The sequence below is a fragment of the Macaca nemestrina genome, chromosome 7 (genome assembly GCF_043159975.1).
Source record: "Macaca nemestrina isolate mMacNem1 chromosome 7, mMacNem.hap1, whole genome shotgun sequence".
NCBI lineage: Eukaryota > Metazoa > Chordata > Mammalia > Primates > Cercopithecidae > Macaca > Macaca nemestrina.
This window is the reverse complement of record NC_092131.1, coordinates 176,854,817-176,880,374: the sequence shown is the minus strand read 5'-3', so window position 1 is coordinate 176,880,374 and position 25,558 is coordinate 176,854,817. Positions and strand designations below refer to the sequence as shown.

At 39.2% G+C, this 25,558-nt stretch overlaps 1 protein-coding gene and 1 long non-coding RNA gene across 9 annotated transcripts in view; one reads left to right on the top strand and one right to left on the bottom strand.

Moving 5' to 3' along the window:
- Window positions 1-25,558, bottom strand: part of LOC105497446 (gamma-aminobutyric acid type A receptor subunit gamma3) — a 560,409-nt gene that overhangs the window by 359,691 nt on the left and 175,160 nt on the right. The window lies entirely within an intron of this gene.
- LOC105497443 (uncharacterized) overlaps window positions 5,670-25,558 on the top strand; it is a 29,799-nt gene continuing 9,910 nt past the window's right edge. For 3 of the 4 annotated variants that reach the window (XR_011606290.1, XR_011606293.1, XR_011606292.1), the window contains exons 1-4: window positions 6,893-7,028; window positions 8,451-8,589; window positions 8,703-8,888; window positions 9,235-9,306. This is a non-coding gene — a long non-coding RNA (uncharacterized lncRNA). Of the gene's footprint in view, window positions 5,807-6,892; window positions 7,029-8,450; window positions 8,590-8,702; window positions 8,889-9,234; window positions 9,307-25,558 lie in introns of those variants that run through there. The other variant, XR_011606291.1, reaches the window with a different exon arrangement.

The window sequence follows — 25,558 nt, the reverse complement described above, 5'->3', positions numbered from 1 at the left end:
GGGGCACAGGCAGGGGCCTCCCTGCAAGACCTTTATTACCCTAGAGGCTCCCCTGAAGAGTCCTCAAACCAGGAAGAAGGAGACAGAAACACCTTTACTCTTCCTACAAAATAACAAACTACTCTAAAACCCAAAAAGAAGACAGGTGTTGTCCACACTAGGGCATTTCTTAAATTGATTTTTCAAAAGAGCAAATCAATAATAAAATGGAATTAATGGTGATATTCTATTTGCAATCAGCTGAGATACTATAAGAAAAACTGTTCAAAGAAAAGAAGAATACACTTCTTTTTGTACTTTTCCCCCTCTGTTATAAGTGAACATTAGCTGAGAAAGTTCACTGTCTCATATGGAGACGGATATGGGTGCATTTTCCATCCAATTTCCTTCTAAAATAAAAGGTGTGTCTGTCCCTGTTACTAGTCTCTCATGTGAATCTCATTCTGCAAGCTTCGCATTGCCTAAAGACGTAGTCAGAGCCACCGAGAAAGGCTCAGAAGGCTCACTGTGCTGGTTCGCTGCGTCCCACCCCATCCCCCTCTCTGGTATCTTGCTCTCCCCAGCTTTGTAGTTTTGCATGTCTTCTTCTATCTCCCCCTCCTTGGACTTATGCCATGCCCACCCCTCCCTAGAAAACAGCCACTCCTCCAATACTGAGGTTGCCTTTTCTTCCTCTAGGGCTAGCGACCACCTCCTCCTTTGCGACAGGTGTGACAGGTGCCCCAGACAGGTGCCATCTCGCTGTCATTAGCATCCTCTGCTGGCCTGATCCTCCCCTCACTGACTGGTGAGCTCCCTAAGGACCAGCAGTTTGTCTCGGTTTTCACAGGCATGACGTGTGCATGGCAGACTTAAATAAACGTGTGAGGAAAGAACTGTAGAGAGAAAGGAAGAGAGGGGAGACAGAATGCTAGAGCACACATGTTAAGGAGAAAGTAAGCAGAAAGCATGCACTTGGGAGATTGAGGAGGAAAGGCAGAAGGAGCTCAGGATGCTGACACTGGAGAAGAACATCTTTGGAGAATGTAAGAGCAATCTTCAGATATTTGAAGGTTTTAAGGTGGACAAAGCATGACAAGAATTAGAACCTGGACTGACCAGTGAAAGAGTCAAGACACTTTCACACAGAATTTTCCAGCATTTCAATGGTCAAAGACGCTCTGACACAGAGGCTGTGTCATGGAGGTCATCATGCGCTTGGTGGGGACTAGCGGCTGGGTGGAGTTGGAATGCTGGGTTAGGTGACCTCCCCAGCACTGCTGTCTAATACCTGTCACAAGGTATTCTGGCATGAAGCCCTACTCCACCTGCCTCACATCAGGCAAAAAGGAAAGAAAATTATCTAGGAGAAGCAACTAAATAGCCCTGAATGGTTGATCTCAAGAACCATCAGTTTTTGGTATGTCAAATTCTAAATTCTATATTTTTTCAAGTGTCGCCAGTAAAAATATTTAGAAGCACTTTTGCCATCCTAGATGTCTTGGAGAAGACGCATATGAATGGTTTGAAAAAAGTTCTTATCCAAGATTGATTACTGATCTGCTTTTGGACCTGCCTTTCTTTTTTTTGTTTGTTTGTTTGTTTGTTTGTTTTTTGAGACGGAGTCTTGCTCTGTCGCCCAGGCTGGAGTGCAGTGGCGTGATCTCGGCTCACTGCAAGCTCCGCCTCCTGGGTTTACCATTCTCCTGCCTCAGCCTCCTGAGTAGCTGGGACTACAGGCGCCCGCCACCGCGCCCGGCTAATTTTTTGTATTTTTAGTAGAGACGGGGTTTCACCGTGGTCTCGATCTCCTGACCTTGTGATCCGCCCGCCTCGGCCTCCCAAAGTGCTGGGATTACAGGCGTGAGCCACCGCGCCCGGCCTGGACCTGCCTTTCTAAACACCTGATGAAGCAACGTCGCTTGACACGAGACACATCACTTTCCACTGAGAGAAAGCCCACCTGTGTTAACATCACTTCCCTAGTTTGTAAAGAACTAACGAATGTGTACAGATTACGACGCAAAGACCCCCTTTCAAAACGGTGGTCAGTGCAATACTTGATACTTAATGTTTAAAATGATTTCACCAATGTGATATTACTGCCACAAAAGGTTCCACGTAAACCTCATCATGATAGAGGAATGAGACATTGCAGAATGCCGGACATTTTACCCGTCTAACAGATCACTGCCTGGGAATCTTCAGGAAAGTAAATGCCATGACAAATACATCAAATTGAATAGGAGGGCGCCCATCTAGATCAAAAGAGCCTGAAGAGACACAACAAGTAAAAATGTCAAGGGTGAAGCTTTGATTCCTGGATCAAACCAACACAGCTATGAAAGATCTTTCAGCTGCAACTGAGAACCCAGTAGCAGTATTTGTCCTGTGTGCTAATACTAACACCAATGTGCTAATACCAATTAATAGTAATATTAGGGGTGGCAGTATTTTTGGACTGTGGATTCGATACTAAATGACAACTTTGATTTACTGTATCATGAGGATGCAGGGGAATGTTTTCATTCTTAGGTGGTACATGTGAAATATTCAGGGCTGACATGTAATGTCCGCAACTTACTTTCAAAGAATTAGCAACAGAGAAGCTGTGTGTGTGTGTGTGTGTTTGGAGAGACAGTAAATGTGGTAAAGGATAACAATCAGTGAATCTAGGTAAAGGGTAAATAGGTGTCTATTATACTATTCTTTCAGCTTTTCTTTACATTTGAACATTTTCAAAGTAAAAGTGGGAAAATAATTTTGGAATGTTTATGTGTGAAGCATTCTAATTTATTCTGTGTAATGCCAACAAAATTTGCCTGTGGACGTGGACATGGGTCCCTCTGACATTTCCTTCTTTCCATCCCCCCGTAACTGAATTGGTCCGCTCCTAAGTGCAGCTGAGCAACAGCGGCCCCCCTCACAGGCCCTCCCAGCCCCTGCAGGGGAGAAGTGCCCAGAAGACCTGCGCGTTCCCTGCCACACAGAACCGTTCACTTCGTGGAATGGTTAAGACAAGCAAGCCCACTCACGCATGGTAGAGAGTGATGCTTGCATTAGGAGAGGTAAGTTCACAAAAGTTTTGGGGACGCTCAAGAGGTTTGGAAAATTGAAATCACTCAGTTTGGCTGGAGAATAAGAGAGAGTCAGAGATTAAAAAATGGTGTGTGGATATGGCCACCATGCTGAGAAGCACTGACTTACGTATTTATGAGATGGGGTCTCACTGGGGTGCAGTGGTACAATCCCAGGCTCACTGTAACCTCAAACTCCTGGGTTCAACCGATCTTCTGGTCTCGGCCTCTTATTAACTATTTGATCCTAGTAACAGCCCAAGAGATTGCAGCCGTTTTCTAAAACGAAATGCTCCACGTGATCACACGGAGGTTATGAGATTTGCCTACAATCTTAGTAGGTGACCCCACTCTGGAGCCAGGGCAGCAGAGCAAGGCCCGTCTATACAAAAAACAGGAAAATTAGCTGGGCAGAGTGATATGCGCCTGCAGTCCTAGCTACTGGGAGGCTGAGGCTAAGCTGCCCAGGCTGAACTCAAGTCCTGCCCTCAAGAAATCCTCCCTCCTTGGTTTTCCAAAGTGTTGGAACTACAGGCATGAGCCACGGTGCCCAGCCTGGATTTAATTTAGAGGGCAGCAGGAATCTCTGAGGACACTGAGCAGAAATGAGACGTGGTGAGAGGTGTGTTTCAGTAGAGCTCGTCTGGGACGGGGCTTGGTAGGCAGGTGGATCCGGGGAGCTGAGAGGTAATGGGGGGAGCAGCCACATGGGACACTGAGACTGGCGAGGGCAAGAAGAATAGAGCGAAAGTGATGGCCACCAGCCCAGGCTCCAGAGCTGGGTCACCTACTAGGATTACAGGTGAATCTCATAACCTCCATGTAATCACGTGGAGCTCTTCGTTTTAGAAAACAGCTGCAGTCCCTGGGGTTGTTACTAAGATCAAATAAGGAGGAGGATGTCAATGTTTTAAATTCTAAAAACAATGATGTTGCCTTACCCTCATGTGTGCAAGCTACTTTTCTGCTGGTCCCTTATCCCAACTGTGAAAGCAGAACCCTCGTACCTCCTGCCAATGTTTCTCCAGCTCATCAGCTGTATCTCAGGGCGTCAGAGGATGCGCCCCACATGCTAAGGAGCAAGCCCAGTCCAGTCTCTGACCAGTCACCATGCGATGCCCATTTTCTTTCTCTATTCCTATTCCAGAAAACGCTAGGCACTGCCTTTTCCATTTGGCGTGTTTCTCCATTGGATACCACTGATATCCATTACCGCCAGGTACTGCATCCAATCTGGCACCTGCCTACCACGTCGAAAAGGTGCCACTACCATTCCATGAAGCCCACGAGGACCAAAGCTGCCCAGTGGCCGGTGACACGGGGAGGAGACATTCACTTTTCCTTTTGTACAGACCCGTATGTAAGAAGGCCAAAAGTATGGCTGCTTTACCACACCAATACCTTACCACGATTTCAGTGAAATAACTTTAGCTTTCCCCTTACCACCTCCTTCTCAGGTACCCAAGGAAAGAACAGAGTACCAAATGCGACACTCAGAATGATCCCTAACTCCGTGGACCAAAGCTTTGCTAATGAATCAAGTTCATCTTTCCTGGGCACAGCTTTCCTTGGGTTGGGCTCTCTCCCAGGAAATTCCTCAATATGTCATAATACACAATTCTTCCTATATCCTTAATTTTTCCTAAGCATCCCCAGATATTTTGGGTCAGATGGGACAACTTCAGTACTAATAAGCTGTAAACAGTCTTAGAGAATCATGTAATCAGTTTTACTGCATAACTTTTCCCTTCACTTTTACAAATAACATTACAGTGTATGGGTGAAGTTTATCTCTATGCATATATTTTTAAGTTCCTTAAAGATAAGGAGGATATCTTTTATCTTTGTTTCCCTTGAGGAGCCTGTCATTTGGTAGCACACAATAATGGCAGCTGCATTAGGTTTCACATCCTTTAGTTTATAGAAGCAGTGATATATTAACTACAGTATCACCCTCCTGGTCTTTAACATTCTGCACATGCTTTAAACTAATTTTTCTAATACATGTTCCTGTAGTAACTAGATATCAATACAAAGAGAAAAACACGAACCCTGACTCTTACCTCATACCACAAGTAAAAATTAATTTGAAGTGAATTATAGACCAAAATGTGAATGCTAATATACTCAAAATGCTACCATATTCAAATTTTAAGAAAAAAGCAAATACAAATGTATATGACTTTTAAATAAGCAAATATCTTGTAAATAGGACATCAAAAACACTAAACATAAAAGAAAAACATTGGCATGCAAATTGAACTTCTTTAAGAGCTTTTCTTCATTAAAAAGCATCATTAAAAAATGAAACAGACATTATAAAAGATGGAGGTTTCCTAAGTTCAGGGTTCCTCTGCTGTGGCACAAACTGTTGACTGTTTCACACTGCCCCCATAGAACTTGGGGGGCAAGGAGAACGGAGGCAAACATGAAGCTCACAATGCCTGCTGTGTAACAATGCCCTTTGTCTCTGACCTAGGCATCTCTTGTCTTCTTCCAGAACCCATGACACTATGGCAGGCCAACTTACTAGCTTTCAAGTAAGGTAACATCTCAGACCACCACAGGTTTTGACAGGGGAAACTCTGAAGCACCACAGGAGTTGGAGGTTCCATGTATCTCTAAGTAGTTACATACAATGGGTCCAAAACAGAAGAAAGGGTTAGAACTCAAGATTCCCAAGCCACAGAGCTGGTGACTGGAGGCGGACCCAGAGAGACCCTGGATTCAGTGACATACAGAGACAACAGGTGGGTGCACCAGCCCCTTTCCTTGATAGGCTCCCAGCATTTTGTCTGTAGGTTTGCAACTTCCCAGGCAACAAATTAATAGAAAAAAAAAATCTTCCATCTGCAGAAATTAACAAGCCAAAGTAAAAAGACCTGGAAATCCTAACAAGCAGTACCTGTCTGAAATCCCAGTCTTCATCCTAATATGAGGCCCACAGAGAACTTCCAACCAGCCATGAGTGTTTCATATGTACTTATTAATGAGAGGCCAGTGGGGAAACGCAGTATCATGAATGATGTACTCCAGAACAAATGGAAGCAACGTGAGACCAGAAGAATACTTCCAGAAACTATGGTTAAGATCCACCGAAAGAGGAAAAAAAAGTGACTGGGTCATTGAAATAATGGGAGGATGCTGTAAAAAAGAAACATCCTAAGTATTAGAAAGATCCTTCAGAAATTAAAAAAAAAAAAAAATCAGTAGTTAGAAGGTAAATTTGAAGGGATTTCCCAAAACCCAATATAAAACCAAAAAGAGAAGCCTTATAAAAGAGAAAAGTAGTAACATAAAAGAATTATGAAACAATCTGAACAATCAAACGACTTCACTTTACATATAGTTAAGACTTGCCTAGTCCTTGGCATAATGAAGAGAAAATCAGAACTACTACCATTTGAACTTCCAGAATAAAAGGGAGAAGACCTTTCTGGTTGTGGCTGAGGATGAAGGTGGCTGGAACAAGCAGCAGCTCCCAATCAGACTGACCTAAGGAAAGATGGCCCAGAACTCACCCACAAGCAGTGGATCAATGTTTGCACAACTCTCGGGGGAAATTATTTTCTACCCATTCACAAAGTTACCGTCCATGCAACATTCCTCAGAAGATTCCTGGAGAATATTCTCCACCAAAGGAAGGAAGCAGAATGACCGAGACTGGGAAGACCTGGTCCAGGAAACCAGGGAGTCCACCCAGAAAGAGCAGGAGGGTCTTGCAGGATGACAGTGAGGGGTTCGGGTGGGCTGCCGTGGCAGGCAGCCCTGTGGGAATGGGAGGGAGCGCGAGATCAGGGGCTGTGGCCATGGAGGCTGGTTAAAGCCATCCAACCCAAGGAGAGGGCTGTGTGCTTCCATCCAAGCTGCCAAAAAAACACTACAGTGCTTGGATGTCAGACATTATTTTCTTTCAAAGGGAGTTAATTGCCTTCTGGACAAACATAATCTATGCGACCTCCTCCCCAAAACGTAAGCAGGTCACACTGGGACATTCTGCAAAGTTCAGTAATTATATGACTGTAACACTGTAAGCAGGGAATGTGTATCTGACCAAATCTTGGTTCAGGATTGCTTTGGGAGGTGGGCGGGGGGAACACAAGGGGAGGAAGCGTAGAGTGTAAGAGAGGGAAAGTCTAATGTTTCAAGGAGGGGCATCAATGTAGCTGAGAATGAATAATCAAGTGTTCATATAAGGGTATTACTAGGAACATCACGGAAATAAGAGAAGAAATTCCTTAAAGAATGGAAATGGAAAGTGACCCAGGTTCAGGCAGGATGGAGGGAGATTTTTTTTTTTTTTTTTTTCCCCTTGGAGACAGAGTCTCACTCTGTCACTCAGGCTGAAGTGCAGTGGTGCAATCTCAGATCACTGCAATCCACCTCCTAGGTTCAAGCGATTCTTATGCCTCAGCCTCCTCAGTAGCTAGGTTTACAGGTGCACGCCAGCACACTTGGCCAAATTTTGTAATTTTAGTAGAGACAGGGTTTCACCACGTTGGCCAGGTTCATCTTGAACTCCTGAGCTCAAGTGATTCACCTGCCTCGTACTTCCAAAGTGCTGGGATTACAGGCATGAACCACCATGCCTGGCCTGTATTTTTCTTTCAGTATTATCTTATTATTTTAACCATAAAAATTAAATTTCTTAGATAAATATAAACTTTATAGTAGAACATGGAGGAGGAGGGCGTGGAGGAGGAAGGAGGAGGAGGAAATAAAAAATAAAGTCCTTGGTAGGTGCCATAGCAAAGTGAGCAGTGTGGAGAGAACACTGCACGTGACTTCCTTACTACAATGGCCTGTGGCTGATGAAGTACAGCACTTTGGTGGAAACAGGTGGGCAGTGTGTATGGGTGAGAAACATGATGGCTTTAAAGACAACACCTTTCAAACTAGAGTGAAACGAGAGACCATTCTCTAATTAAGTATTCAGGTAGTAATTTGCCATATGAAAAATTTCAGCTGTAAGATATGTTCACCTAACATGGAGGTATTCCCCAAATGACATGGTTTATCATGGAAATAATGAAGGTTTTAGTTTCCCTTTTTTAATATTTGACAATAATGTCATTTATTTGTTATTAAATTTTTAATTTAGCTACATAGCAGTTTATTCTTACCCTTGGCACATTATTTACAAAGAAACTCACCCCAGGTCCATGGTGAAGATAAAATAATTTGTCTCTCTCACATAGAAATCTTATGAAAACAGGGATGATTATTGTAATTCCTTTTAATTACTGCTATAATTGCACAAAATCTTTAACATAAAGCAAATGTAAACAGTATTTACAGGTATAATTTGAGAGTAAATGAAAAATCACTTCAAAACAAACATGGAATAAGGGAAAATCATCTTTAGATAACAGTCACTTCTTCATGGATTCTCAGGTACAGGATCAGTTTGGGTTTTAATTGACGGGCTCAGCACCAGAGGACAGACTTGACACACACCACCCCCCCCCCCAACCATGGGTGCGGTCCATCCACTGTTGCACAATGTCCTTCAGTGTCTGACTTACAGATCCAGGTATATTTCATCTCCCTCCTCTCTCTCTGTCCTGGTGTAATCTACTACCCTAAATCAATCAGACGGTTTTCCATGTATTAAATAGCTTTCAGCTCAGGTCTTATTCCTCGCAGCTGTATTTCCCCTTCCACCTGCATCCCTGAAGTTCCTCCCACCTGAAAACTTCACCTGACCCAAGAAAGCAAAGGGAAAAAACCCGAAGAGCCAGCTCATGGTCTGGTTCACTGTGTAACAGTCAGGAGCCAGAGCCTGTGTATAGAAGTGGATGCCCAGGAAGTACTTGTGAGCTGACTAAGAAGGTAAGACCACCACCCACTTCACTCAGGAAAGTGAGGCAGGATTCCATGCAGCATGAATGAGTGCACATGGAACAAGCTGGTTGTCATTTATATTCAGCAAGGGACCTCCACAGACAGGACATGTGGGGAGCTGCTATCAAACATCAGAACTTCTGACACTGTGCACAGTCTAATATTCTGCCCTGTCTGTTGTGATATCTCACTACAGTAATGATTATGATGGTGAGCACTTACGCATCGATATTGCAATATGTCTGCATAAGAACTATCGCTAAGGCAGGTGATATTATTTCCCTCAGTGTATAGGTAAGGAGCTTAGACTGATAACTTACCTGGTCTCACATAGGTAGTAATGGCCAGACTAGAGTTGGAACCTGTCTGTCTACTCTCCAAGCTCGGGATTGACTTGAGCACAAAGGTAAGTATCTCATGTGCTTTGTAAAGTTCAGGTTGGTAACAAAATATGTGAAAGGCAGGGGTATAGACAACAGGGGACATGTGAAATACGGGATGAGCCTAAAAGAATTCAAGTCTATTATTTTTAATCCACTGTTGTCAAATGGCAAACTATTACTGGCTTTTCTTTAGCTGGTGATTCCTGTATTCGAATCATGAGAAACTTATATTTCATATATTACCAACTATTATGGGGAAAACTATCACAAGGGAATAAAACTTCAGTGCCCTAAGGATTTTTTTAACCCTAGATAGATCTTATGAGTTTGCAAACTATAATTTTTAAAAAGAATTCAGTCTTTTTCTCCTCCCAAATATAAGTTTCCACTCTTCCATTCCAGACACGCAGCAATTGAATTCAAGTTACCTGTGCTTCATTCTTTATGGTGCAATACTCTCTACCTGCAAGTGCAAATAATTTTTCCAATAACATATTCTTCTCTTCCACTTCAGAAATATGATTCTCTGTTGGACTTGAGGCTGGGGGAGGCAGTCTTCATCTCCTGCAGCATGCTTTTAGAAAATAATGTCATTCTGCACATATGTCAGAGGCAGGTAGGAAAATGATGGGAAGAAATGACTTGTCAGGTGTGGACTTCTTCAAAGCATGAACTGCTTAGAAATCAGTTGTGGCAAATAAGCCTGTAAAAGACAGGAAAACACTCCACGCCACTGAATTCTATCTGTAATCATATCTGTAAAGTTCCAAATGTTCATGACCCAAATATTTTGGATACCTGTCTCTACTTTTCTTGCTAAGTGCAACTAAAATCCCTGGATATTATATGTAAAACAATCATAAAAGGACTGTGAGAATTAGAGAAGAGGCAGACCAGCTAGGGCATCAGGACCCAAGGGATGACATGGTAATGAGTATCTTGGGTTTTCTTTTCTTTTCTTTTCATCCCAGATTTGGAACTGAAGAAGCTAAAAACTCAGACACACTAATGCATGTGAATTTAAAAAATTCTCAAAAGAAGCCTACTCTCTCTAGTTAAAGGACAAGAAAAGGGGCATCCTAACAAGACAGAATACTTTTAAACAATAATCACTCTTTTCTAGCTGAACAGAATAGACAAAATGGTGGACCTGCCTTGCTCACAGAGGCTCAGCAAGGAGCCCTGAATTCTACCCTTACTGGGCTACAATAAGGCACCCATCCCTCAACTAAGGTGGTTTCAGAGAGTGCTGATGAGGGAGACAGGAGTTTGATTTCCTCTAAACAATAATGAGCTTCCTCTCCTAATGATATAGTTGGAGACCATGGGAACAGGTACTCATACCTGTCCAGCCAGTGCACTATCTGCAGGAGCCTAGAGGGAAGCTAGAACTCCCTCCCTATCCAGCAATGATTAGGAGACAGCCTCCAAGGGTCAATAGACACAAGGATGGAACCTGGACTTCTATAGCCACCTGGAAGTGATGAACTCCAACCCCCTTTTCACCAGAGTGCTGTTGAAGAAAGCCAAAACAGACAGCTTAAATAAGACACACTGTTGCATAAAATAGTATCTGAAATATTCAGGTTTCAACTGAAAAACATTCAGCCCATTCTACCAAGAACCAGAAAGATCTCAAACTGAAGGAAAAAAGACAATCAGCTGACATCTACAAGAAGACAGAGATGTTAGAATTATGTGGCAAAGATTTTTAAAAATAATAAAAGATAAAAGCAGTCATAAAAATGCTTCAACAATCAATTACTAATATGCTTGAGACAAAAGAAAAAATAAAAAGGCTCAGCAAAGAAACAAATTCTCAATAGAAGATGCAAAAAAGACCCCAATGAAAATCTTAGCACTAAAAGACTTGGTGACAAAAATAATTTTTAAAAACTTTCACTCGTGCATTCAGCAGCAGAACTGAGGAAAGAGGAAAGAAGCAGTGGAACTTAATATAAAACAACAGAAACTGCACAATCTGAAAAAACAGCAAGAAAATAGACTGAAAAACTAAACAGAGTCTCAGAGACCAGTCAGACAAAAGATCTAGTATTCATGTCATGGAAGTCCAGGAAGAATGGAAAGAGAGGAAGGGTGAAAAAGTACTAACAAATTGACAGAAAGTGTGTCAATTACAGGAGAATTCTACCAAACATTAAAAATATAATTAATACAAATTATATACAATCTCTTCCAGAAAACAGATAAGGAAGGAACATTGCTAAATTTAATTAATTTTATGAAGCCCCATCATCCTGGTATCAAAACAATATAGACAAGGACAAAAAAAAAGTATAAACCAATATTCCTCATGAATATATGTGCATAAACCTTAAAGATACATATTAACAAACAGAATTCAGCAACATATAAAAATAATTATATACAATGATCACATGGGGTTTATTCCAAGGATTCCTGGCTAGTTCAATATTAAAAAAATCAATCAATATAATCTTCCACATTAACAGGCTTTCTGATTGGATCAGTCACAATGCAGAGCAAGTATCAAACATACAACACCCATTCTTAGTAAAACTTCTCAGCAAACTGAACAGAGGAGAACTTCCTCAACTTAATAAACATCTGCAACATACAGTTAACATTCCAGGTAATGGTGAGTTACTGAATATTTCCCCCCTTGAGATCAGTAGCAATTCAGGGATGTCCACTCTCAACTCTCATTCATCATAGTACTAGAAGATCTAGCCAGTGCAATAAGGCAACAGAAAGAAATAAAAGGCACTGAAAAAGATTCTCTGCTTGACCAAAATTTAGTCAGCCTGAAGATACAGGGCCACTAAAAGACAAATTTGGTCATAAGATAATAGAACTTTCCCCCCTCACCATACCATACCACATATCAACAGGGCTCCAATATAATAAATGACATTAATTTGCAGCTAAAAGACCTGCAAGGTACAGATTCTATATGAGGAGGGATTCTTAAGGAAGCCACAGGAAAGGGAGGCAAAAATAAAGAACTTGGAGTCCCTGTTACCTATACTGCAGCAAATACTAAGCACAGTCCAACTCCTAGTAAGGTTAACATAAAGCCTCGCACAAATGGCCTATTTGCCTCACTTCCTATTACTGGTGTATCATGTCTTCCTTTCACCTAAAATTTACAAGTGATGTCAAAATGCAAGAGAAAACACAATCTGAAGACAGAAAGCAAGCATCAGAGTAGACTGATTCAGATATGACACAGATTTTGGAATTATCAGAGAATTTAAAATAGCTACAATTAATATAAGGGACTCTAATTAAAGAAGTACACAACATACTAGAACAGATGGGTAATGTAAGCAAACTTCAGAACACCAAAGAATAAGAGAAAATACTGAAAGAAGCCAGAAAACCGAAAAAAAAAATGTCGAGAATATATATGTTGAAAATTACAAAATGCTGATGAAAGAAATCAAAGATCTAAATAAAAAGATATTCCATGTTCATGGATTAGAAGACTAAATATAGTAAAGATGTCTTTCCAAACTAATGTGTTAACACAAATTGTATAAAAATTATTTCAAAATATTGTGTATCTAGAGCTACAATTATTCTAAAACTTATAGGTAAAAGCAAAGTACCTAAAACAATGCTGAAAAAGAAGAGTGTGGGAAGAATCACTCTACCAGATATTATAGCCTATTGTATAGCTACAGTAACCGACACTGTGTGGTATTATCAGAGGGACAGACACATAGATCAATGGAACAGAACAGAGAACCTAGAAATTGCCCACACAAAAATAGCTAAGTGATTTTTTATAAAGAGGCAAAGACAACTCAATGAAAAAAAGATAATCTTAATAACTATCTGAAATACTCAGATATTCATAAGCAAAAATGTGAAACTTGACTTACACCTCAGATCTTATACAAAAATTAACTCAAAAAGGATCATAGATTTAAATGTAAAACTATAAAAGAAAAATTGAATTGTAAGACACTCCACTGGTGTCAAATAATTGCTGAAAAGCACTTACGGAAATCATATCTAGAATATGCAAAGAACAAAATGATTTTTCATGTTGTAAAAAATCCAGTTAGAAAAAGGACAAAAGATATGAAAAGACATTTAATGCTGATGAAAAATCAAAGAAGATCTAAAATCACTGAAAGACAGATGGTTTTTATGACTTCAACAACTCAACATAAGACAGATCTGAATTCTCTGCAAATTGATAGACAGGTTTAATAAAAATTCTATCAAAATTCCAGCAAGCTTTTTGTAGAAACAGAGACGATCACGCTAAATGGAGATGCAAAAGAACAGGAATAGCAAAACCAATTTTTAAAAATTTTTAAAAAGTAAGGTTGGAGGAATTAATTTACCTAATTCAAGAATTATAAATAACTATGGTAAACAAAAGCTTGTGGTACTGGTGGAGGAAAACAATGGATAAATAAAACAGAATAGAGAACCCAAAAAGACCTCCATCCACAAATATATGCCCAACTCATTTTTGACAAAGGCATAAAAGGGATTCATGGAGGAAACAAATGGTGCTGGAAAAACTGGACATTCATTTTTTAAAAAATTAACCTTGACCTACATCAAAAAGTAATTCAAAATGTATCACAGAATTAATAAAACTACAAAACCTTTAGGAAAACTACGGGAGAAAATATTTGCAATTTAGGCCTATAAGAAAAAGTCTACTGTCTCTAAAAGCACGACCCATAAAAAGATCAGTTAACAGGTTAGACTTCATCAAAATTAGAAAATTTGCTGTATGAAAAACTTTGCTAAGAGGATGTCAAGACAAGCTACAGACTGGAGATATTTGCAAACCACATATCCAACAAAGGACTAGGTACCTAGAATAGATAAAGTGTTCTCAGAACTTAACACAGCGCCCAAAAGGGCTTCAACCAAGGTGTCGTCTAGACCGTGTTCCTTCTGGAGGTGCTAGGGGAAAATCTGTTTCCTTGCCTTTTCTGGTTTTAGAGGCCTCCTGCAGTCCTTGAGTCAGGGTCTCCTTCTTCCATTTGGGTCCAGTTAATCTAACACAGAATCACTCTGGCCTCTGCTTTCCTTTCACATTGATTTTTCTGACTCTCCTTTTACTCTCTTTCCCTGATAAAGACCCTTGTGATACGTTAGGTCAACCAAGAAATTCAGGGTCATGTTTCCATCTCAAGATTCTTAACCAAATCACACCATCAAAGTCTTTTTTTCCATGTAACACAAGACATTCACAGGTTCTGATGATCAGATCATGAACATCTTTAGGTAGGCTATTATTCTGCCCACCACATTATGGAATACTACTCAGCAATAAAAAGTAACCATCTATTGATATTCACAATAACCTGGATCAAGCTCCAGAGAAAGATGTTGATTAAAAAGAAACGGTGGCAGTCTGTGTAATTCCCTTTGTGTCATATTCTTTAATTAACAAAATTTAAAAATGGAGGACAGATTAGTGGTTGCCAGGAGTTAAGTAGGGAGTGAGAGCATAAAGGAAATGTTTGTGGTCATAAAAGGGCAACATGACAGACCCTGCAGTGAACAGGATCTATCTATCTTGACTTCACCAACGTCAACATCTTCGTTGTGATACCGTAGTGTAGTTTTGAAAGATGTCATCATTGAGAGGAAGTGGGTAAAGGCTGCAGAGGAATCCCTGTATCATTTTTCGCTTCTGTATATAAAGCTATAGCTATCCCAAAATAAAATGTTTAATTTTTACAAACCCATCTCAGCTATCTTGGGAAAATCAGTAAATCTGGAAATGAGATGTTTTGCAGGATTTCTTCATCATCACCTGAGCACCCAGTAAAATCCCTGCTCAACTCCTCCCTCTGAGAACTCACAGTCAATTCAGCAGCTTGACCAAACTCCCTCTTCTCTGAAGTGCCTGTTCCTTTCCAGGTATCCCTCATCCCCCTGCTACTAAAGACTGCACTTAACAGAGTCAGAAGAGTGGGCTGTAAGTAGTCAGGCTGAAAACTCAGGTCCCTCATCTGCACTCTGCCGGTAACAAATTGTGTGAGGTACTTACGAATGGTGAAGTGCACAGGTAATTCACAAAGTGCCTTCTCATAAGTGAGTAGGAGTTACATGGAAAAATGGCAAGGGTTAGTAGCAAAATCATTTTGTATTTTCACTGGGATTAGTGTAGTTGATAGAAGTTGTTGCGAGTGCCCTAGAGAAGAACAAATGTGTTTTAACAGCATTTCCAAAATTATTTGACAATGGAAGTCAGCCAGCCCACCTTCACATTTTTTTTATGGAAACATCTTTTTAACTATTGCCTATGGAATACATTTTGAGAAATGCTGAACTAGATAAAATAAAAATGTGTTAATATTGCTTTATAGTATACAGGCATTTTTTAATTCTTAAAGTAATACTTGGTTGTAAAATATTCAAACACTACACAAGCACAATAAGGTTCAAAATGAAAACACCCATTTTGCCACTTCCACTCCCCAAAGGAAAATGACTTTAATGGTTTGGTGTAAACAGGTTCATATTTTTTCCTCTGTATTTAAAAATATATCACTTTTATAATTAGAACAAAAAATAAATGTGATAAAAGGGAAAGAAAGGTGGTCAACTCTTTCTATTCCCAAAAGAAACATCTAAATGATGGTTATATCACATCTGGACACCTTTAGGAAGGAAGACTAAGGGGTAGTTATTGAGTTTCTAACATTATCTCAGGTTACTCTTGTAAGAAAGATATTACACTTACTTTACGCACAGTAAATCTGAAAATCAGAGATTAATCTACTTGCCCAAGATCACACAGTAGTAATAAATGTCTGCTTAGTATATGTTAAATTCTAAACCAAGCACTTAAAACTTTATCCTTTTGAGTATTTACGGCTAGCTTCTCAGGTAGGTGCTGTCCGGATGGTGCTTATCCTTGTTTCAAATGAAACAAAAGCCTAGAGGAAAGCCAGACCACTTTTCCCCAGTAAATTATCTTGAGCCCTTGTCAAAAATCAAGGTGTTGGCAGGGCTGTCCTCCTTCCAGAGGTTCTACAAGAGAATCTGAGATGTGATACAACCATAAATGTAAGAGTTTATTTCTGGATGTTCAATTCTATTCCATTTATGCATATGCCTATCCTACTACCAGCATCACATTGTCTCAACTGCAGTAGTTTTGCAGTAGATTCAGAAAATGCAAATTGCCAATCCTCCAACTTTGTTATTTTGCAAGACTGTTTTTGCTATTATGGATTGCTTACAATTTCCATACACATTTTTGGAGTAGCTTGTCAATTTGTGCAAAAAAAGGAGGCTGAGATTTTGACGGGGATTCTACTGAATCTAGATCAATTTGGAGCTATTACCATCTTCACAATGTTAAGTCTTCCAATCCATGAACATGAGTTGTCTTTCCATTTATTTAGATTTTTAATTTGTTTCAATAATATTTTAGCTCCTAGTATATAAATCTTTTATGCTTACTTTGTTAAATTTATTCCTGAATATTTTAACATTTTTGATACTACTGTAAATGAAATTATTCTCTTAATTTTCAGTGTTCATTGCAAATGTATAAAATTCAATATGTTTTGTTTATATTGATCTTGTATCCTGCAACTTTGCTGAACTCATTCATTATTTTAATGTCTTTTGGAGGGGGTAGATCCTTTTAATTTTTTATATGCAAGAGCATGTCATCTGCAAATAAAGATAAATTTACTTCCTTCTTTCCAAAAATATGACTTTTATAATTTTAATTATTAATAGATGCCTAACTGCACTAGGTAGAACCTCCAATAAAATTATGAATAGAAATGGTGACAGCAACATTCTTACCTTGTTCCTGATCTTAGGATGGACACTTTTAGTCTTTTATTATTAAGTATGATGTTAGTTGTGGATTTTTCATAGATTACATTTATTGGGTTGAGGAAGTTACCTTCTGTTCTTAGTATGTTGGATATTTATATCACGGAAGAATGCTTAATTTTGTCAAATGTTTTTTTCTGCCCATAGCGATGATTGTTATTTTTGTGCCTATTCTATGAATACAGAGTATTACATAGAATGATTTTTTTATGTTGAACCATCCTTGCATTTTTTAGATACTACTTGGTCACAGGTGTATAATCAATATTGTACGTTGCTGGATTCAGACTGCTTGTGTTTTGTTGAGAATCTCTGCAACAGTATTTGTATTTGTATGAGGTGTTGATTTGTAGTTTTCATTTTTTGTGATATCTTTGGCTTGGAGATCAAGATAATATTGGCCTCATACAATTAGCTTGGAAGCATTCCTTTCTCTTCAATTTTTAGGAAAAGCTTGTCAAAGAATAGTGTTAAGCTTTGTTAAAAGATTTGGTAAAATTCACTAGCAAAGCCATTTAGGTCTACAGTTTACTCAATGGTAAGATTTCTGGTTACTAAAATAAACCTCTTTTTATGTTATGAGCCTTTCTAGATTTTACTTTTTCTCCATTCAGTTTTGGTAGTTTGTGTCTTTCTAGAAATTTGTTTATTGCATCTAATTAAGATTAATAAATTAATTGCATCTAATTTAGGTGATAATCTAAATATTATAGATTATAATCTAATAATCAAAATATTCCTTTGTAATTCTTTTACCCCCCTCCATGAAGTTAGTAGTAGTGTCTCCTCTTTCATTTCCTAATTAAGTAATGTGCATCTACTCTCTTTTTCTCTTGATCGGTGTAGCAAAGAGTTTGTCTAATTTTGTTGATCTTTTCAAAAAACCAACTTTTGGTTTTGTTAATTTTTTATTGCTTTCTGTTCTTTTTTCATTTATTTCTCACGTAATCTTTATTATTTCTTTTTTCTGCTTGCTTTGGATTATTTTTCTCTTCTTTTTCTAGTTGCTTAAGGAGAAAGGTAAAGTTATTTATTTGAAATCTTACTTTTTAAAAATAGGCATTTGCAACTATCTATTTATCAAGCACTTCCATTGCAGCATCTCATAAGTTCTAGCATACTGTGTTTCTGTATTTTTAAATTTCAAAGTGTTTTCCAATTTCCTTATGGTTTCTGATTTGACCCACTTGTTATTTTGGTGTATACTGTTTAATTTTCACATATTTGTGAATTCTCCAAATTTCTTTCTGTTGTTGATTTCCCATTTCATTCCATTTTGAATGGGAAAGACACTTAGTATGTTTTCAATTATTTCAAATTTCTTAAAACTTATTTAATGGCATAATATACAATTATGTCCCCCACTCACCCAGAGAATAAAGGAGAATTACAATACACTTGAATATGTATTCCACTGTCATTGGGTTGTACAGATGTCTGTTAGGTCTAGTTGTTTTAGAGTGTTGTTCAAATATTCTATCCTTGTTAATCTTTTACTTGTTCTTACTAGTATTGAAATTGAGGTATTGAACAAGTCAACCACTATTTTAGCATTATCTATTTCTCCCTTCAATTCTGTCCATTTTTGCTTCATATATTTTAAGGGTCTCTTGTTTAGGTGCTTGTAAGTTTATATTTATTATGTGTTCTTGATGAATTGACTCATTTCTCATTATATACATTAACTTATATACATTAACATTATACACACATATAAGATATATGTATATCTTTTTTGCCTCCTGTAGTGTTAAAGTCTACTTTGTCCAATATTAATAGAGCAACCCCAGCTCTCTTTTAGTACTGTTGCCAAGGTACATCTTCCTTCTGTCCTTTCATTTACAACTTATTTGTGTCTTTGAATTGAAACCGTCATTCATAAACAACATATATATGGGTCATATTTTTTAAAAGCCATTCTGCCAATCTCTGCCTTTTCACTGCAACATTTAAACTATTTACATTTAATGTAATTATGAATAAGGTAGAATTTATATCTGCATTTTGCTATTTATTATATGTCATGTCTTTTTTGTTCTATTCCTTTACTATTGCCTTCTTTTGTGTTAAATTAATATTTTATAGTGTATAATTTTAATCCCCTTGTACTTCATTTTACTACATTATTTTTTAGTTATTTTCTTAGTTGCTGCCCTGGGAATTACAAATAACATCTTAATTTGCAATAACCTAGCTCGCATAATCAACTTAATTTTAACAATTTATAAAAACTTTGCATTATACAGCTCCATCCCTCTTTACTTTTCTGCTGTTATGATACCAACTCAATCATTTTACATTATGATGTCCATCAACAGAGAATGTAATTGTTGCTTTATGCAGCTGTTTTTAATTTTGATAGGAGAAAAAATAAAACAAATAAGAATAAATTCATATGGGGGGAAATTGTATTTACCTTTTTTAGTTACCTTTACTAGTTTTTGCCATTGTTGTTTTTGTTTGTTTGTTTGTTTGAGACAGAGCCTTGCTCTGTTGCCCAGGCTGAAGTGCAGTGGCGCGATCTCAGCTCACTGCAAGCTCCGTCTCCTGGGTTCAAGCCATTCTCCTGCCTCAGCCTCCCAAGTAGCTGGGACTACAGGTGCCCGCCACCACACCCAGCTACTTTTTTGTATTTTTTTGTAGAGATGGGGTTTCACTGTGTTAGCCAGGATGGTCTCGATCCCTCGACCTCGTGATCTGCCCGCCTCAGCCTCCCAAAGTGCTGGAATTACAGGCGTGAGCCACTGCGCCCGGTCCTTTTTAGTTCTTTATACGTGGTTTTCTTAGTTTGTAGAATGTTCTTAAGGGCTGATTTAAAGTCCTTGTCTAGGGAGTCCAATGACTGAACTTCCTTAGGGACTGTTTCTATTGACTGTGTTTTCCATGCATATGGTTCATTCCTCATTTTTCCTTAGTTTGTCTCACAATGTTTGGTTGGAAACAGAGCATTTCAAGTAACATAATGTGGCAAATCTTGTGGTATCAAATTCCTTTTTCTCCCAGGGTTTGTTGTTCCTGTTTCTTGTTGCTGTATTTGTTTCTGTTTGTTTGTTAATAGCTTTTCTGAACTAATTCTGTAAAGGTCGTATTCTTTGTTATGTGTGGCTATTGACACCTTAGCTAACTAAGTTAGTGGTTGGGCAGAAATTTTCTTAAATGCCTAGAAGTAATAAATCTCCCAGCCTTTGCCAAGTTGCTCTGTGTACCCTTTTCGGGAATACACCTTCAATTCTCACATAGGTATGTTACAATTCTGTATTAGCATTCACTCAGCATTCCAAGGTCAGTCATAAGTGAGAGCACAGGGCCTTCTTAGGGATTTTCTGGGTGTGCAAGTAACACGGGGCATGCCCAAAGCCCTGCACATATGCCACACACGTAAACTTCTAGATCCCCAGGAATATGTTCTCTATTTTCAAAGACCCCTTATGCACATCTCACTCCTCAGCTTTTCCTTTGAATTTTTTTGGTTAGCTTTCTCTCCCCCAACTTGTATTGCCATCTAAGGCAGGTGTTGTGACAAATAATTGTTTTCAACAAGTACTCCTGAAGAAAAGACTGTTTGTACTTGGAGAGCGCTGATTCAGGTCAAATAAAGACATGCCCTTTGAATGGTGGCTTCCTGGGAACTACCAGACAGTTTGAATAATGACAATTCTCTAAGAATGTTGCTTTAGGGGAACTACAGACCCATGCTGCCTCCTCCAGGGGCTACTAGGCTGCTGATTTTCAGCATGATTTGTGGGCTGCTGGTTTTCAAGGATATCTCAGAGCTGGGGAGGGGGTCATGAAAGTGAGGGAAGTTAAGATGCCACACAGCCACTGTTCTTCCCAAGACTGAGATGTTTTACTTGAATAAATGCTACTTAGATTATCGCAAGCCTGTAGTTAATTTCCAAATTTTTGAAAGGATGATTTGCCAATTGTCGTTAGCATTGTCATTGCTTTTTTGGAAGAGTATCTTAATTATGTGGGTCTTGACTCCTCTATTCTTCTTACCAACTGTTAGGGTTCTTAATATTTCATAAAGCTTGTTAATGGCAATCTGGGTTGTGTTAAAATATCTTCCAAAAAGTAACAAAATATTGTCTTATCTTTCATCTGAGAAATAAATTTCCCCTTTTCTAGTTATTTCTCTACACTACGAAGGTGTATTTATCTTCATCACACCAAACCTCAAGGTCAACAAATTTATGAATTGATTGAGAGAGGGACACAAAAACATCCAAATCAGTTTTTTAGAAGAACCCAATGCTGGTTAGCAACCCAACTTGTTATTTTAGAAACAGTCATTTCAAAGTGAATCATGTAACATTTTACATTATTGTTATGGTCACTCCCCCCAAAACATCCTTCCAGCTTTAGCAGAATGTCATTTTTCAAGTCTATAGAAAATATATACTCGCAGCTTTCCACAGCATCGTCTCAAATGCTATTGAGAAATATCACCCTGTCACCTGGGCTTTTCCATTTATTGAGAATTGAGAATGTATGACTTGATTTGCTTTTCTCTGCTAGCATTCTTTGGTAAAATTTTCATTTGATAAATAAAATAAATGTCAACCTGTGAGAATAACTGACAAGCATTGCTGAGACAAATCTAATCTTTACGGCAGGGTTGCACTACACTCTCTTGTTGCTTCTTATAAAAAAAAACCCGGCCAGATAAGGTAGCTCACACCTGTTATCCCAGTGCTTAGAGAGGTTCAGGCAGGAGTATTCCTTGAGGCCAAGAGTTCTAGACCAGCCTACACAACACAGTGAGACCCCCATCTCTACAAAATTTTAAAAATTATCCAGGCGTGGTGGCACATGCCTGCAGTCCCAGCTACCGGGGAGGCTAGAGTGGGAGGATCACTTGAGCCCAGAAGACCAAGGCTGCAGTGAGCTATGATTGTGCCACTGTACTTTAGTGCAGCAGTGAGACAGAGTGAGACACTGACTGTAAAATAAATAAACAAATACATAAATAAATCCCAATACTCATCCTACCAGCTGCAGCAGCTCATGCTTGTAATCTTAGCATTTTGGGAGGCTGAGGCAGGCAGGTCACTTGAGCCCAGGAGTTTGAGACTAGCCTGGGCAACACGGCAAAACCTCATCTCTACAAAAGCTACAAAAATCAGCCAGATGTGGTAGCACACACCTGTAGTCCCAGCTACTGGGAAGGTCATACCACTGCGCTCCAGTCTGGGCAACAGACAAGACACTGTCTCAAAAAAAAAACAAAACAAATAAACAAACACATCCTCAGTAACCCTTCCCTGTGAACATGAAGGGATAAACTGAAGTGGTAAAGCACACTGGTGTGTAGGGAAGACTGACTTGCCCAAAATACTGCCATTTAAATTTGACCAAGGGGAAAGTCATGCACAGTAAACTCATTTGAAGTGCTCACGGTTTGGCTCTGTGTCCCCACCCAAATCTCATCTTGAATTGTACTCCCACAATTCCCATATGTTGTGGGAGGGACCTGGTGGGAGATAACTGAATCACGGGGGTGGTATTTATCAGAGCAAAATATAATAAATGAATAAATTATCAAAGAAAAATGGAAAAATTATATGGATTTTATATAATGAGTTAAACTCGAGTTCCATTATGAAATTATAAATTGTGAAATACTGAACGTAAATTCAAATTAAAAAGAGGACATCTGAAATACTTTTAAAATCAAGGTGAACGTGTAAAAACTTTTCCACTCACTCACTCCTTTTCTCAAAAAAAAAAAAAAGAAAAGAAAAAGGATTATAAACTGAAATAAAACTAGAAATATTTAAAACCCATTAAAGTATATGAAAACAGAAAGCAATGGCAAAGACAGATGAGAGATGGGTGAGCACACAGCAGAAATGGCCAACAAGCCCAGGAAAGGCAGTGCATTGGCGACACAGATCTCCAAAAGAGAATACAAGACTGATTCCTCTGCAGTCCTCTTGCTGGGTTTTCAGTCGGGTCTTCATTCACCATATCCTGAATGTGCTACATGTTGTTCAGGACCAGCAGGATCAGAGAGACACATTTTTTATTTAATACTTTATGGTAAAGAAGAAGTTTGTTAACTGCCACTCCCCTCCCTTTCTGACATAGACCTTATCCCTAGAGTGACACCAAGTCATCTGTCCTACATGAGTACCTGGACACCTCAGAGGTACAGGACGAGAAAACTGATTTTTCTTTGCTTATGAACAGGAAGGGGGCAGTTTTCCTTTGCACCTCCTGAAGGAGTCTCCTAGAAGATGCAGTAGACCTGAGTCCTAAATCCAATCTTTTGATGTGTGAATAAAATCTCACTGGAGCCAGAGGGCCCTGGAAATATCTCCAATGTCGCCAGCTCCTACCTCCTTGAAATGTGAATACCTAAAAAAACAGACACCCCAATCTTCCCGGCACCTTAGAGCTGAACCTAGGATCTAGTCTGGGCTGTAACAATCTGGCCCTTTTTGTGGAAATAAGAGATGTCTTACTGTCTTTTGAGATCAAAGCAAATAACTAGACAAAGAGGTCTAATTCTTATGGTGTGTGAGGGCTGCTTCTCAGTAAACTAGGGCTTTTTACAGGAATAATTATCTATTCTCCCACAACCACAAGGGCTAACGTCAGAAGCTAAGCTTCTATCCACCACTATTCCACCCAAAACACTACCTCTAACGTCAGAAGCTAAGCTTCTATCCACCACTATTCCACCCAAAACACTACCTCTAACGTCAGAAGCTAAGCTTCTATCCACCACTATTCCACCCAAAACGCCACCTCTCAGGCAGGGCATCTGAACCCACTTTTCTGCACAGGGAACCACAGAACATCAATAACAAAGAAGCAACCACACAAAGGCTGACAGTCTTGGACTCCACCCCGAGAAAATCTGAATGGCGACAGCTAACCTTACAGTAAAGCTCTCACACACAGGCATTTTAACCTTTTCAGTCCCTCACTCTTAAATATAAACGAGATGTCAAAAATCAGAGAATCAGAACCATGAAACAGACAACAAAATCAACAGATGAATAAACATACAGCACAGAATATTAAAATAAAATTAACAATCTCAAAAAGATGAAAGTCAATGCATACATAAAACAAGAATAAGATACTATTGTGAAGGAACAATCAGCAAGAAAATAAGTCTTAGAGTGTATATAATAAGAAAAATTATTAAAGTTCAATAGAAATTTGTAAATTAAAGTTGGGGAAATTCCACAGAAGGTAAAACAAAATTTAAAAAAAGCTAAAGGACTAATAAAAAGAATATTAGCTGATGGTCCAATTCCCAGTTCATATCAGTTCTAGAAAGGAGGGGAAAATGGGAATAAAATAATAAAACTATCAATTAAATACTGAGATAAAAACACTGAACTCAAATTTCTTTTTATATTCTCTAACTCCACAACAAGAAGAAGACTTCTCTGCCCAAATGTGTAGGGATTTCTCCCCCTCAACAAGCATGCAAGCAACCCACAATGGACACCATCTGGGTGTCCTCTAATCCAATTATGGACACTGTCCACCTGGAGACAGCGCCAGACCTCACAGGTTGAGGGCTCAGTCCCCAAGACTGCCCCCCACCTGCCACCAGTCACAAGTCCAGGCCCCCAGTCAGTTTCAAGTTAGGAGTCCCACAACCCCCTATTTGTGTTTGGTTAATGTGCCAAAACAGCTCACAGAACTCCGTGCAACTTACCTTTACTGGCTTATTATAAAGGATATTACAAAACATATAGATAAAGTGATGCACATGGCAAGGCCTGAGATGGGGTGGAGCTTCCGAGCCCTCCCTGGCGCCTCCCTCCGGGGCCCTACATATGCTCACCTATCCAGAAGTTCTCTGAACCCAATCCTTTTGGGTTTTTATGGAAACTTCACTATGTGGGTATGATTGATTAAACCATTGGCCATTGGCGATCAGCTTAACCTTCAGCCCCTTTCTGCTCCCCGGTGGTTCGGGGTGGGGCTAAAAGTCCCAACCCTCTAGTACTGCCTTGATCTTTCTGGTCACCAGCCCCATCCTAAACCTACCTAGGGACTGCCAGCCATCAGTCAGCTCATCAGCATACAAAAGACATTTCTTGGGAGATTCTAAGGATTTGGGAAGTTGTATGCCAGGAAACAGGGTCATAGACCAAATATGTATTTTACAGTATCACAAATAATGTTTAAAAATGCAGATAGAGAATTTCTGGAAAAAATTTTCAGAAAAAGTAAGTACCTGTGAGAGTTAATTTTATGTGTCAACTTGACTGGCTTACTGATGCCCAGAGAGCTGGGAAAGCATTCCTTCTGAGTGTGTCTGTGAGGGTGTTTCTGAAAGAAATGGGCATTTGAATCAGTGAAGAGAGAAAGGAAGATCCTCACCACCTAATGTGGGCAGGCACCATCCATTCTGCTGAGGGCCCATAGAGAACCAAAAGGCAGAGGAAAAGCAAATTCACTCTCTCTCTCTCTCTCTCTCTCCTG